At 36.1% G+C, this 12,239-nt stretch overlaps 1 long non-coding RNA gene across 2 annotated transcripts in view; it reads left to right on the top strand.

Annotated features, from left to right (window-relative positions):
• The window catches only part of LOC140597939 (uncharacterized), a 369,700-nt gene that overhangs the window by 246,480 nt on the left and 110,981 nt on the right, over positions 1 to 12,239 (top strand). Inside the window, exon 2 of one of the 2 annotated variants that reach the window (XR_012000007.1) lies at positions 3,934 to 4,052. The exons of the other annotated variant lie outside the window; for it this stretch is intronic. This is a non-coding gene — a long non-coding RNA (uncharacterized lncRNA). The remainder of the gene's footprint in view (positions 1 to 3,933; positions 4,053 to 12,239) is intronic. 2 annotated transcript variants of the gene reach the window in all.

The following is a 12,239-nucleotide window of genomic DNA, read 5'->3' as shown; positions in this document are numbered from 1 at the left end:
ATAGAATGAATATTATGTGATAAAGGCAAAAGTGTAGCTGAGACTTCATGTATACAGTTACAGTTCTTTGCTTGTATGAATAGTCTGTGGCATAACATTCTTTTAAAACGATATAGTACATATTTCCTGAAAACCAGAATACTGACACTACCTTAGTCTCAAATAGGAAGAAAAGGTCAATTAAGACTACTGAAGAAGGCACATAAACTTTGGTCCTGTTTTTATATACTAGCTTTTCAAGTGACTGATCTACTACCTTTATTGTACATTTGGTTTTGCCAGTGAAATTTCTCCTTTCAAAAATTTCTACTTCCAAGTATGACCTTACATTTTCCACATAAAGAAGTCCCTTTAACATTTCTTGGAGGGGTGCCAGTCCTGACTGAGGCTGCCTATAGGCTGTGGTAGGAGTCACTATGGAGGGGTTCCTGTTGGGGCAGGTGGGGTGGGCACGGTGGCTCTGTAGAGAAATGTCTAGATGGACTAGGCAGTGCAAGCAAGTTAGATGGAAGGTGTCAGAACTGATTCCCACCATTATCTGGTTAGGGAGGCTTTAGGAGGGCAAGAAAAATGGAACCTGCCAGCACTTCCATTCCAAGAGAAAGCTCCTGCAGATCCCTTCCCCTCTGGCGTATGTCCTAAAATTAGTCAATAAATCTTCCTGTATACTCAGACACTTTTCACACTGCTGTTCTTGTGCTGGGTCTCAGGCCTAGTGATATAGCATGCTGGCCCTTTAAGAGTAGAGACCCAGTTTCCTATAGACCTCCAGCTCCAAGGGTTAATTAAGCTCCATTGATTTACAAATTTATATTACTATGTGGGTTTGTCTTCTCAATGTAGGTCCCCAGAGCTGGGGGTGTCTAATCTGGGACTGAATCCCTTGGTTCTCAGGGAGTGACTCTCTGCCTATGATATTCGATATTTCTTCCTCTTGTGAGCTGCCACCATGCCAGGGTTTGCCTCCCTACCAGTCACATATTGGCTGTGTGACCTTAGCTGAGCCATCTCTGATCTTCAGTTTTTACATTGTCAAGGGGGAACAATAATACCTGATGGTACACTTTCAGAGCCTATTGCAAAAAAGAAAAAAACAAAAAACAAAAAAATAAATGTGCAAATGTAATTAATGTTCATGAATTCAGATATGCAAACTTATCAAAAAACATTCATTTAAAATTGGATCTGCACCCTCATCCCAGTGGGCTGGCAGAAAATTCAATCTCAGTCATTTTGAGTTTTCTTTCTATAGGAAGGTATCTTGGCATCACTAAATCACTGAGATTTCCTCAGGCTACTGACCCTTTGTTTACTCTTTCTAACAATGAGACATATCCATTGTCTATAATCCCATTTGCCTTATTTCCATGCTTCCCTAAGACATGGAGATGCTTGCCATAGCTTGGGCCCCTCTGCCAGGCAGCATCCTCCCTAGGGGCATATGTTTGCTCCTCCCAATCTTCCCCATGCAAAGGTCACTTCCCAGCCAGGGTGGTGCTCTTTTTTTTTTTTTTCCACACCATCTCTAGAACACCCGTTATTTTAAAAAATGTTCTGACACCTTTCACCAAAACTAGAAAGATCTATTGAACTCAAGCAGAATTTGCTTTTGCTTTCTACACTGCAAAAATTGGCTTGAGGCAGGAGGACCAGAAAATACACAGGACCTGGCTACATACTCAGAAGATGCAGAAGGGAGAAACAGAATAATACAAATTTGTGTATTAATAAGTTGTTTTGTCAAAGGCATTTAAAACACATAAACTCTGATGCATGCATGCATTTATCATTAGAATTCACTCTTGAGTCACAGGTAGCTTTGTGGAGCAGTGGGTAACTAACCAGAAAAGAGGCACGTCTTCCACCATTCACAGATGCTGCTCTTTCTCGGTTGTAGTTCATGTCACGGTCATTACATTGTGGATTTCATCTTTGAAGAGGCCTCCAGAGTCAGCATAGATCACTGAGTCTTTGATTAAACTCTGCTAAGGCCTAATAGTCTGGAATGTTTCATTATTTTTTTTGGCAGGACTAGTATGTTATTTTTAGCAGGCTGCAGAAAGCAGAAGTTAGGAAAAGGTGTGTGCCATTGTTTGGGGACCCACAAGCAAGGGGCCCATTACAGTGCTTTTAAAAAGAACAGAGTCACTAGTAATCTTTGCTGTTTTCTATGTTGGAGTCTCAGTTCCATTTTCCTACCTCCCCCACCCATCCAGCCAGTGTCCACTAAAATGGCCATGTAATAAGGACTTCTACTAATTTAGTACTTACTCTGTGCCAAGCTTTGTATTAAGAATTTAAAAGGCCTCTACCATTGTAGTGGGTTGAATTGTGCTTCTCCCGCAAAACTGTATTCCTTAAAAAGATATACCCAAGTCCTACTTCCTCTTGCCTGTGCAAATAAGGTCTTTGCATATATATAATGGGTTTCAATAATGTCATCCCAAAGTTCATGTATACCTCAAGCCTTAGAATGTGGATTATTTGGAAATAGAGTTCTTGCATATATAATTAGCTAGGGATAAAAAATGAACTTCTATTTCACTAAGATAGGTCCTAAACTCAATGACTGGTATCCTTATAAGAAGAGAAGAGGATAGAGACTCAGACAAACATACAGAGAATGTAAGTTGTATGAAAATGGAGCTATGCTGCCACAAACCAACAACAGCCAGGAACCTCCAGATGCTGAAAGCAGCAAGGAAAAAACCTCCTCTAGAGGCTTTGGAATAAGCATGGCCCCAAAGGCACTTTGATTACAGACTTCTGGCCTCCAAAATTGTTGGAGAATAAATTTCTGTTATTCAAGCCACTTGATTTGGTGGTACTTTGTTACCTAGGATCCCTAGGAAACCAATGTAAGATACAATTAAGTTAGGATCTTGAGAAGAGATTGTCCTCAATTTAAAGTGGATCGTAAACCCAGAAGGACTCATGAAAGAAAACAAAGGGAGATCTGAGACATGAAAACCCAGAGGAGAAAGCCATGCGAAGACAGGGTTAGAGATGGGAGTGATGGGCGTATAATGGAAAGAACAGGCAATTTGCAGACAACCAGCAAAAGCTAGGGAAGAGTCTTGGTATGGATTCTACCTCAGAGCCTCCAGAAGAAAGCAATCTTGTCAATACCTTGATTAAAGACTCTGGCTTCCAAAACTGTGAGATAATACATTTCTATAGTTTTAAGCCACCAAGTTTATGGTAATTTGTTATAGCAGCCCTAGGAAACTAATATGACAATTTAATCCTGACAATAGCCCTGTGATAAGTAATCTCATCCCTATTTCACTGAAAAGGAGATTAAACAGAACAGTGGTTAAGTAGCTTGACAGCATTGTACAAATTTCAAGTGCACAGCTAGAATTCAAACTCAGGGTTTAAGTCTAGCTCTTCTCAATTCTTAGCCCCTACACATCACCCTTTCACCAAATCAGTTTTCTATGTCTACTAAGGGAATATTTCTTTACCAAGAAGAACCACTAAAATGAAAAGATAAAAAGTCATTTCCTTGAAACACATATAAGAGAAGTGAAAAGAATCAAATCTACTTCCTTTCTTTGCATCCATTTAACCAGTGTTGAGTTGGTGTCTACTTTGTCCAGGCACTGTATTGTATTCTGAAGAGACAAAGGGGGGAAAGGTGCAATTTCTACCTCTAAAGCATTAACTATTGACTAAATGAGAAAAACTAGTGATTTCCAGGATGATGTGGGGGGCTTGAGAGGCATGCTCAGTAGCAAGTAATACTTCTAAAAGGTAGTGCTGCCTTAAAATGTGAAAGAGACTTAATTTACCCATAAAGAGGTGGAATACTGGCAGGCATATGGTAGGGTTAGGGAAAAGGAGAACATTTTTGATGGATGGCACACTATATACAAAGATTAGAGGTGAGAAAGATTATGGACTGTTGATGGTATGTTTTCTTGCGGCCAGAGAACAAGCTAGGAACAGAGTAAGGAGCCGCTCTATGATGAGCTCTGGATGCCAAGATGAAATGAATTCTCAAAAGAGGGAGGAACTCCAGGGAAAGACAGAGGGAATGCAACATTTCGGTAAGATACCATCTTTCAACAAATAGTATCTGTCCTGCAGATCCTTTGAACTAAAAGAGCAAGGTTGTGATGTTCTATTAAAATATTTCTCTTTAAACTTGCACTTTATTAGTATCTGTCAAAGAAAAAATAGCACTGGACAAGTGAAACAGGCAAGAAAGACTTTATACAAAATTACTGCAATAGGGGAGAGTGAATGAACTCTGCTGAAACAAAACGCAAGAGATTTTAAAACACTGATGCAACCTAGAGGAAAAGTACTGGCTGGAGTTTAGGGGAGAGTTTGGTCAATGTGATTAGACCATGAGTGTTTGCTAATTGGTGCTTATTAAAGTTAAATTCCTACACCCCCACAAAGACTGGGATATAGAAGCAAGATCTACTTATATAATTCCATTTCAAAGGGATAGCTCTTCAGTGTCAAGAAAGATATTCCTGGGATGTAAACACTCCAGCAAGAAGCTGGAGAAGATTTACATCTCAAAGGGGCAGAGAAAGGACTTATAAGTGAAAGTTTCCTAAAATAAATGCCTAAGAAAAGTGGGGGTTGGCCCACTTTGGGTTAGGAAGCAACCTGTCTAAAGTTTAGTCAAGTTGATATGAACTTTAAGGCTGTCTTGGTCATATAGAACCAGTTTGATGTTTTTTATTTGTTTTTAATTTTTAAAATGATTTTATTTATTTATTTGACAGAGAGAGCATGAGAAAGAGAGAGAAGTTGGGGTGAGCAGAGGGAAAAGCAGATGCTCAGATAAGCAGGGAGCTTGACACAGGGCTTGATCCCAGAACCCTGGGATCATGACCTGAGTCAATGGCAGCTACCCAGGTGCCCTGATGTTTTTGTTTTCAAACAAACAAAACACCAATAAGTTTAAGTTACAGCAATGGGGTGACAGAAAAAGCTTTGGCTTTTGTCAACAGGAAAATCTAGATTTGTATCTCCGTGCTTCAGCTAGATGACTATGGATACATTACTGAATCTCACAAATCCTGTTTCCTCATCTATAAAATAGAGGAGATATTTTACACATACTTTGTGGGGTTGCTTTAAGGGTTTACAAATCATGCAAATATATTTAACAAATAATGCCAGATTTGTTATTTTTCTATTACATGAATATTTGTCCAGTTTAGGTAAGTATCTGGTTGATGGAGATTTCTAATCTACAATCAGTTGTAAAATCTATGGGTTATTATTATATTTGTCAAATGAAAATGTCGCCTCTATTTCCATCCTGTGATATTTTGGATACTAAGCCATTTAAAAGCATAATTCCAAGTGAGAGACAAGGACACAAAAGAGCATTTGTTCACTAGGGATAATATCTTCTGTTTATCAGTTTAGGGTTCTCTTTAGCCAAGTGGCATACTTGCAGAAGTTGATCTACATGGCTAGTGAGAGGAGCTGCACAGAGACATTCATGTATGCAAATGAAAAACCCCTAAAGGGACAAGAGTCAGGGGATTTAAAAACTGTTGGTGAAAATGAATGCAAGCTGGTACTGTTGCTGTGGAAAACAGTATGGAGGTGTTTTGTTTGTTTGTTTGTTTGTTTTAACAAAAACCAAAAAACCAGAACTACCCTATGATCTAGTAATCATGCTACTAGGTACTAATGGGAAGAATACAAAAACATTTTTCGAAAAGATATATGCATCCCTATGTTTATAGCAGCATTATTTACAATAGCCAAGATATGGAAGCAGTTCAAGAGTCCATTGACAGAGGGATGGATAAAGAAGATACAGTATACAGAAGTATACTTACATATACACTTATACGGTATACATAAGTATACTTACATAAGTATAAGTATATGTATATATATACATATATATATATAAAGAAGATACAGCATACATACATATGTATGTATGTATACACACACACACACTGGAATATTACTCAGCCATTAAAAAAGAATGAAATCTTGCCAGTTGCAATGACTTGGATGGATATAGGGATATGATGCTAAGCAAAAATAAGTCAGAGAAAGAAAAGTACCATATGCTTTTACTCATATGTATAACTTAAGAAACAAATAAAAAGACAAACCCAAAAATAGACTCTTAACAACAGAAAACAAACTGATGGTTACCAGAGGGAAGGCGGGGGGATGGGTGAAATAGGTAAACGGTATTAAGCTCATGATGATAAGCACTGAGTAATATGAAAAATTGCAGAATCACTATATTGTATACCTGCAACTAGTGTAACATTGTATGCTAATTGTACTAGAATTAACATTTTTATTAATGCCTCATTCCCAAATTTTATCTGCGTTGTTTTGAAACCCAAAACAGTGCCACTGTCACGGCAGTACATCCATTTGAAATAATGTATTCCAATTGCATCACAAGTTTCAATGCGGTCTTTTTTTCCAAAAGAGAATTTGCAAAGCATAAGCAAGAAAAAGAACAATTAAGGATTCAGAAAACAGTCCACATGGTGCCCTCAATAGCATCTAAGTCCCTGAGGGACACATTTTCCTTTTCAATCTTTAAACTCAAGTCCCTTTTACTCCTATGCCTTTAGCTCTTTTCATTTTAATGGACTATTTTACCACATCTTAAAATATACATCTCTTGAAGATACAACTGTCTGCTCTGCTTCGAATATTTTCATTACATTTTATTATAAGCTTGGTTCAAGAGAAGTTTGAACCAATTTGAAGGACCTGCCCTGTCAGTTTCATTTTCCTTCATGACTTTTATTAGGCTAATTTGATTCAACTAGGAATTGTTCTTTGTAAATCCAAAGCACTCTGTTATTCCTCTTACTTAAAAAAAAAAAAAATCTTTCCAAAGCATATGAGCTCTACTTCAGCCTTCCCATCATTATTTTTGCAAAATTGCACTTACTTTGAGCTACATAATGTCTAGTTAATCTAGTCAATAACTATTTATTGAGCACCTCTAATGTGTCAGCAATACTAAGATGATTCAGAAAACATCCCTGAGCTCAGAAAGATCATACTTTAATGGTGGAGGCTGCTATGAAAACAAATAAATATAAGGCATTGATATGAATGCAATAATGGAGCTATATTCAAAGCCCTTTGGGAGCACCACCATGTAGGAGAGAAATAGTTTTATAAATTGGGTGCTATTAAACTACATTAAGGCAAGAGGCACTTTAAAGGACATTCATAACAAATATTTTAATAAATGAACTAATGAATTAAAAAATTATAAATATAAATCTTAGATTTACTTAAGCTATGATATTAATATACTCCAAAGTATAGTCCTTTAAAGATCCTATCTACTATTAAAAAAAATGGTTCCATAATCAAGTAAGTTCCACAAATAAACCATACTTTATTGTTGGCATGTGACTGTACAGCATACATTAATAAGTCAGCATTTTTTAACTTGACCACTAAAACTTTTTTTTTTTTTGTAACAGCTATTAACATGCCAAGAACTGGCATTGTAAGGAATACACTTTCAAAGATATTCTTTTATATAACTATTCAACTTGAAAGTCAGTGGAAAATGTCAGGCCATTCCAGCAACCAGACATAGTGAGTTTTAATGCTTTAATAAGGCACCTCCCAATACCAAACAACACCATAAAATCACTTTATCATTATTATAAAAGGGAAAAAACCCGACAACTGCCTCACCCTCAGAAATAGCTACTATTAACATTACCTATTTCTTTTCAGTCATTTGCTCTTACATCTTGAAATCTAGATGTAATAAAGCATATTTATATATACTAATTTTCATATCTAGTGTACTGATTATAAAAATAACCTATTCTCACTCAGGAGCAACAGAAGTTTTGAAAATAAAAATCATGTGGAAGAGGGAGGTTCCAAGATGGTGGCATGGGAAGACTCTGAACTTGTCTCCTCCCATATACATAGCAAATGTGCACCTATGTATAGAGCAATTCCTCCTGAAGAAGAACAAAGGGGTGATTGACAAGCTTTTACACAGCAAAGGAGAGAGGGACTACATAGAGAATGGACTGGAGATGTTCCTATACAAGCTCACTCCTTCAAGACTGAAAAAATCAGTTCTATCAATTTCATAGAAGCAAACACACAAAATCAAACACGATGAGGAGACAGAGAACTATGATCCAAACAAAAGAGCAAGAGAAATATTCAGGGAAAAGAGCCAAATGAAATGGAGATAAACAACCTACTTGATAAAGTGATCAAAGTAATGGACATAAAGTGGTTCAGTGGACTTGAAAAAAGAGTGAATGAAATCAGTGTGAACTTTGACAAAGAGGTAGAAAATGTAAAAAAGAAAATAGAGTTGAAGAATACAGTAACTAAACTGAAAATACTCAAGAAAAGATTAAGAGCATATTAGAGGATGCAGAAGAATGATCAGTGATCTGGAAGACAGGGCATTGGAGAGGACCAAAGTAAGCATGAAAAAAATAAGGATAGGTTAAGGAACCTCTAGGACAACTTCAGGAACACTAACATTCATATTATGGGGTCCCAGAAGGAGATGAAAGGGAAAGAAAATTCATTTGAAGAAATAAAAGCTGAAAATTTGCCTATGCTGGGGAAGGAAACAGACATTCCAGTTAAGGAAATACAGAAAATCTCTACCAAGATTGAATCCAAGGAGGTCCACACCAAGACATAATATAATTAAAATTTCAAACAGTCAAGATAAACACCAAAGACAAAGACTTTTTGTCTTAAAAGCACCAAGACAAAAAGCAACTAGTTATACACAAAGGAAACTCCATAACTTTATCAGTTGATTTATCAGCAGAAAGTTGGCAGGCCAGAAGAGAGTAACATGATATGCTCAAAGTGCTGAAAGGAAAAAAAAAACATCCTGAAAACCTACAACCAGGAATACTCTACCAACCAAGAATTGAAGGAGATATAAAGACTTTCACAGATAAACAAAGGTGTTTATAACCACTAAACCAGCCTTAAATGAAATGTTAAAAGGACTTCTTTAAGTATAAGAGAAAAGGCCATAATTAGACCAAAGAAAGTTAGGAACAAAAATATATAAACTATGATAGCATATACATAAAACATGGAAGAGCAAGAAAAAATGTGTTTTGGAATGTGTTTGAATTTAAATGACTATCAACTTTAATAAAGATTGCTAGGGGATCCCTGGGTGGCGCAGCGGTTTAGCGCCTGCCTTTGGCCCAGGGCGCGATCCTGGAGGGCGGGATCGAATCCCACATCAGGCTCCCAGTGCATGGAGCCTGCTTCTCCCTCTGCCTGTGTCTCTGCCTCTCTCTCTCTCTCTGTGTGACTATCATAAATAAAATTTAAAAAAAAAACAGATTAAAAAAAATAAATAAAGATTGCTATATACCTAGGATGTTACATATGAAAAAAATGGTAACTATAAACCCAAAACCTGTAATGGATATATAAAAAATAAAAACTAATGGAAACTCATCAATCACAAAGAAATGGAGCAAGAAGAAAGGAACTATAAAAACAACAATAAAACAATAAAATGTTAATAAGTATACAACTTTCAATAATCACTTTAAAGGTAAATGGCCTAAAGGCTCATATCAAAAGATATAGGGTGACAGACTAGATTTTAAAAAAGCTAGTAACATCTATATTCTGTCTAAAAGAGACTCACCTCAGACCAAAAGACACAGCTGAAAGTAAAGAGATGAGAGAATAGTTACTATGCATTTGGAAGCAGAAAGAACAACAGCAAAAAAACAACACAAAAAAGCAGCCAGGATAGCAATACTTTTATCAAACAAAATAGACTTTAAAACAAAGACTGTGGCAAAAGACAAAGAAGGGCATTACATAATGATAAAGGGATCAGTCCTATAAGGGGAGATAACAATTGTAAATATCTATACACTCTACACTGGAGCACCTAAAAAGATGAAGCAAATATTAATGGATATAAAAAGAGGAATTGATGGTAATACAGTAATAGTGGGGGTCTGTGACACCCAACTTACATCAGTGAATAGATCTTCCAGGAAGAAATCAGTAGGAAACCGTGTCTGTGAAAGACATTGAGATCAGATGGATGTAACAGTTATATACAGAACATTCCCTCTTAAAACAGCAGGATACACATTCTTTTTGAGTACACATGGGGCATTCTTCAGAATAGATAACACATTATATCCCCAAACAAGTCTCAATAAGTTTAGGAAGACCTAAATCATACCATACATCTTTTCTGACCATAATGATAAGCAATGAAAAATCAATCACAAGGGGAGGAAAAAAGCTAGAAAAGACACAAGTACATAGAAATGTCAATGAAAAATCAAAGAAGCTAAAAGAATACCTGTAAGAGAAATTAAAATGGAAATAAAAAGGTTTAAAATCTTTAGGATGCAGCAAAAGCAGTTCTAAGAGGGAAGTTCATAGCAATACTAGCCTACAAGAAGAAATAGGAAAAATCTCAAATAACCAATCTAACCTTACACTAATTTGAAAAGATACATGCACCCCTGTGTTTGTTATAGTATTATTCATAATACAGAAGATATGGACAAATTTTAAGTATCCAATGATGGATAAATGGATAGACAAGATGTGGGTTATGTGGATATGGAATATTATGTATGTATGTATATGTTTGTATACATTGTCATTTGCAAAAACATGGATGGATCTAGAAAGTATTGTGCTAAGTGAAATAAGTAAGAGAGAGAAAGAGATACCATATAATTCCACTTATATTTGGAAGCTAAAAAATGAAACAAATGAATAAGCAAACTAAAAGGCAGAAGCAGACCCATAAATACAGAATGGTTGCCAGAGTAGTGGTGAGCAGGGAAGATGGCCAAAATGGGTGAAGAGGAGTGAGGGATATAAGCTTCCAGTTATGGAATGAATAAGCCACAGGGATAAAAGATGCAGGATAGGGAATATAATCAATGACAGTGAAATAGCACTATATGGTGACAGATGGTAGCTACACTTGTGGTGAATACAGCATACCTGAAACTAATGTAACGTGTATCAACTATACTTAAGCAAAAACAAGAGAAAAAAGAGAGAAAACTGAAGTAAAATCAGAAGTGAAAGAGAAGTTGTAATGGACACCACAGAAATATTAAGGATTGTAACAGAATACCATGAGAAATTATATGCCAAAAAATTGGACTATCTGAAAGAAATGGATAAATTCCTAAAAATAAACAGTCTTCTAAGACTGAATCAGAAAGAAATAGAAAATATGAGTAGACTAATTACCAGTAATGAAATCAAATTGGTAATTAAACTCCCAACAGACTAATATAACACTATATGTTAATTATGCTTTTACAGGAAAAAAAAAAAAAAAACTTCCAGCAAACCAAAGTCTAGAACCAGATGGCTTCACAGTGAATACCATCAAACATTAAAGAAGAGTTAATACCCACTCTTTTCCAGCTATTCTAAAACATGAAGTGAAAGTGGGAGGAATGCTTCATACTGAATTCTATGAATTGGTCCAGCATTACCCTGATACCAAAACCATAGAAAGACACCATAAAAAATATAGGCCTCTAATACCTCTGATCAACACATTAAAAAATCTTCAACAAAATATTAGCAAACTAAAGTTAATGATGGGAAAATATAGGCAAAATAGGTGAAAGGGATTACTAGAATTTCAGTCATAAAATAAATAAAACGCAGCAATGCAAATTACAGGATAGGGAATATAGTCAATAAGATTGTAGTAACTCTGTATGGTGACGGGTGGTGAGAACATTTATTTTGGTAAGCCATTCGTAATGTATAGAATTGTCTAATCATGATGTTGTATACCTGAAACTAATGTAACACTGTATGTCAACTACACTTATATTAGAAAAAAAAAAACTCCTGGAAACAGTCATATGAAAGCCCCTCCCTCATCTATATTTCAGTCATATATACAACTGTTATAATTTTTAAAAATGATTCTAGATACAATTTAGGAAGGGATAAGAGCTTAATTATACTCCAAACTGCTTTGATATATATTTAAGAGAACCAACTAGTGTGTAGGACATGGTGAAAATCTTAAATATCTTATGTTTCTCTATGGAGTGAGGGGCATCAGAGATGTCCATTCTAGTTAAGATTTCTGACAATGAACTCTCCCTAAAGGCTGGTCTAAGAAGCTACAGCTGGGCAGTTGGACAACTCTAGTGTCTTAGACAGTTTCTCTGTTTATACGGTTCAGAAGTATTCTATTTAACAGCGAGTCCCTGTGTGGATTT

The sequence above is a fragment of the Vulpes vulpes genome, chromosome 2 (assembly GCF_048418805.1).
Source record: "Vulpes vulpes isolate BD-2025 chromosome 2, VulVul3, whole genome shotgun sequence".
Classification (NCBI taxonomy): Eukaryota; Metazoa; Chordata; class Mammalia; order Carnivora; family Canidae; genus Vulpes; species Vulpes vulpes.
The sequence above is the reverse complement of the archived record's forward strand: the minus strand, read 5'-3'. Positions and strand labels throughout refer to the sequence as shown.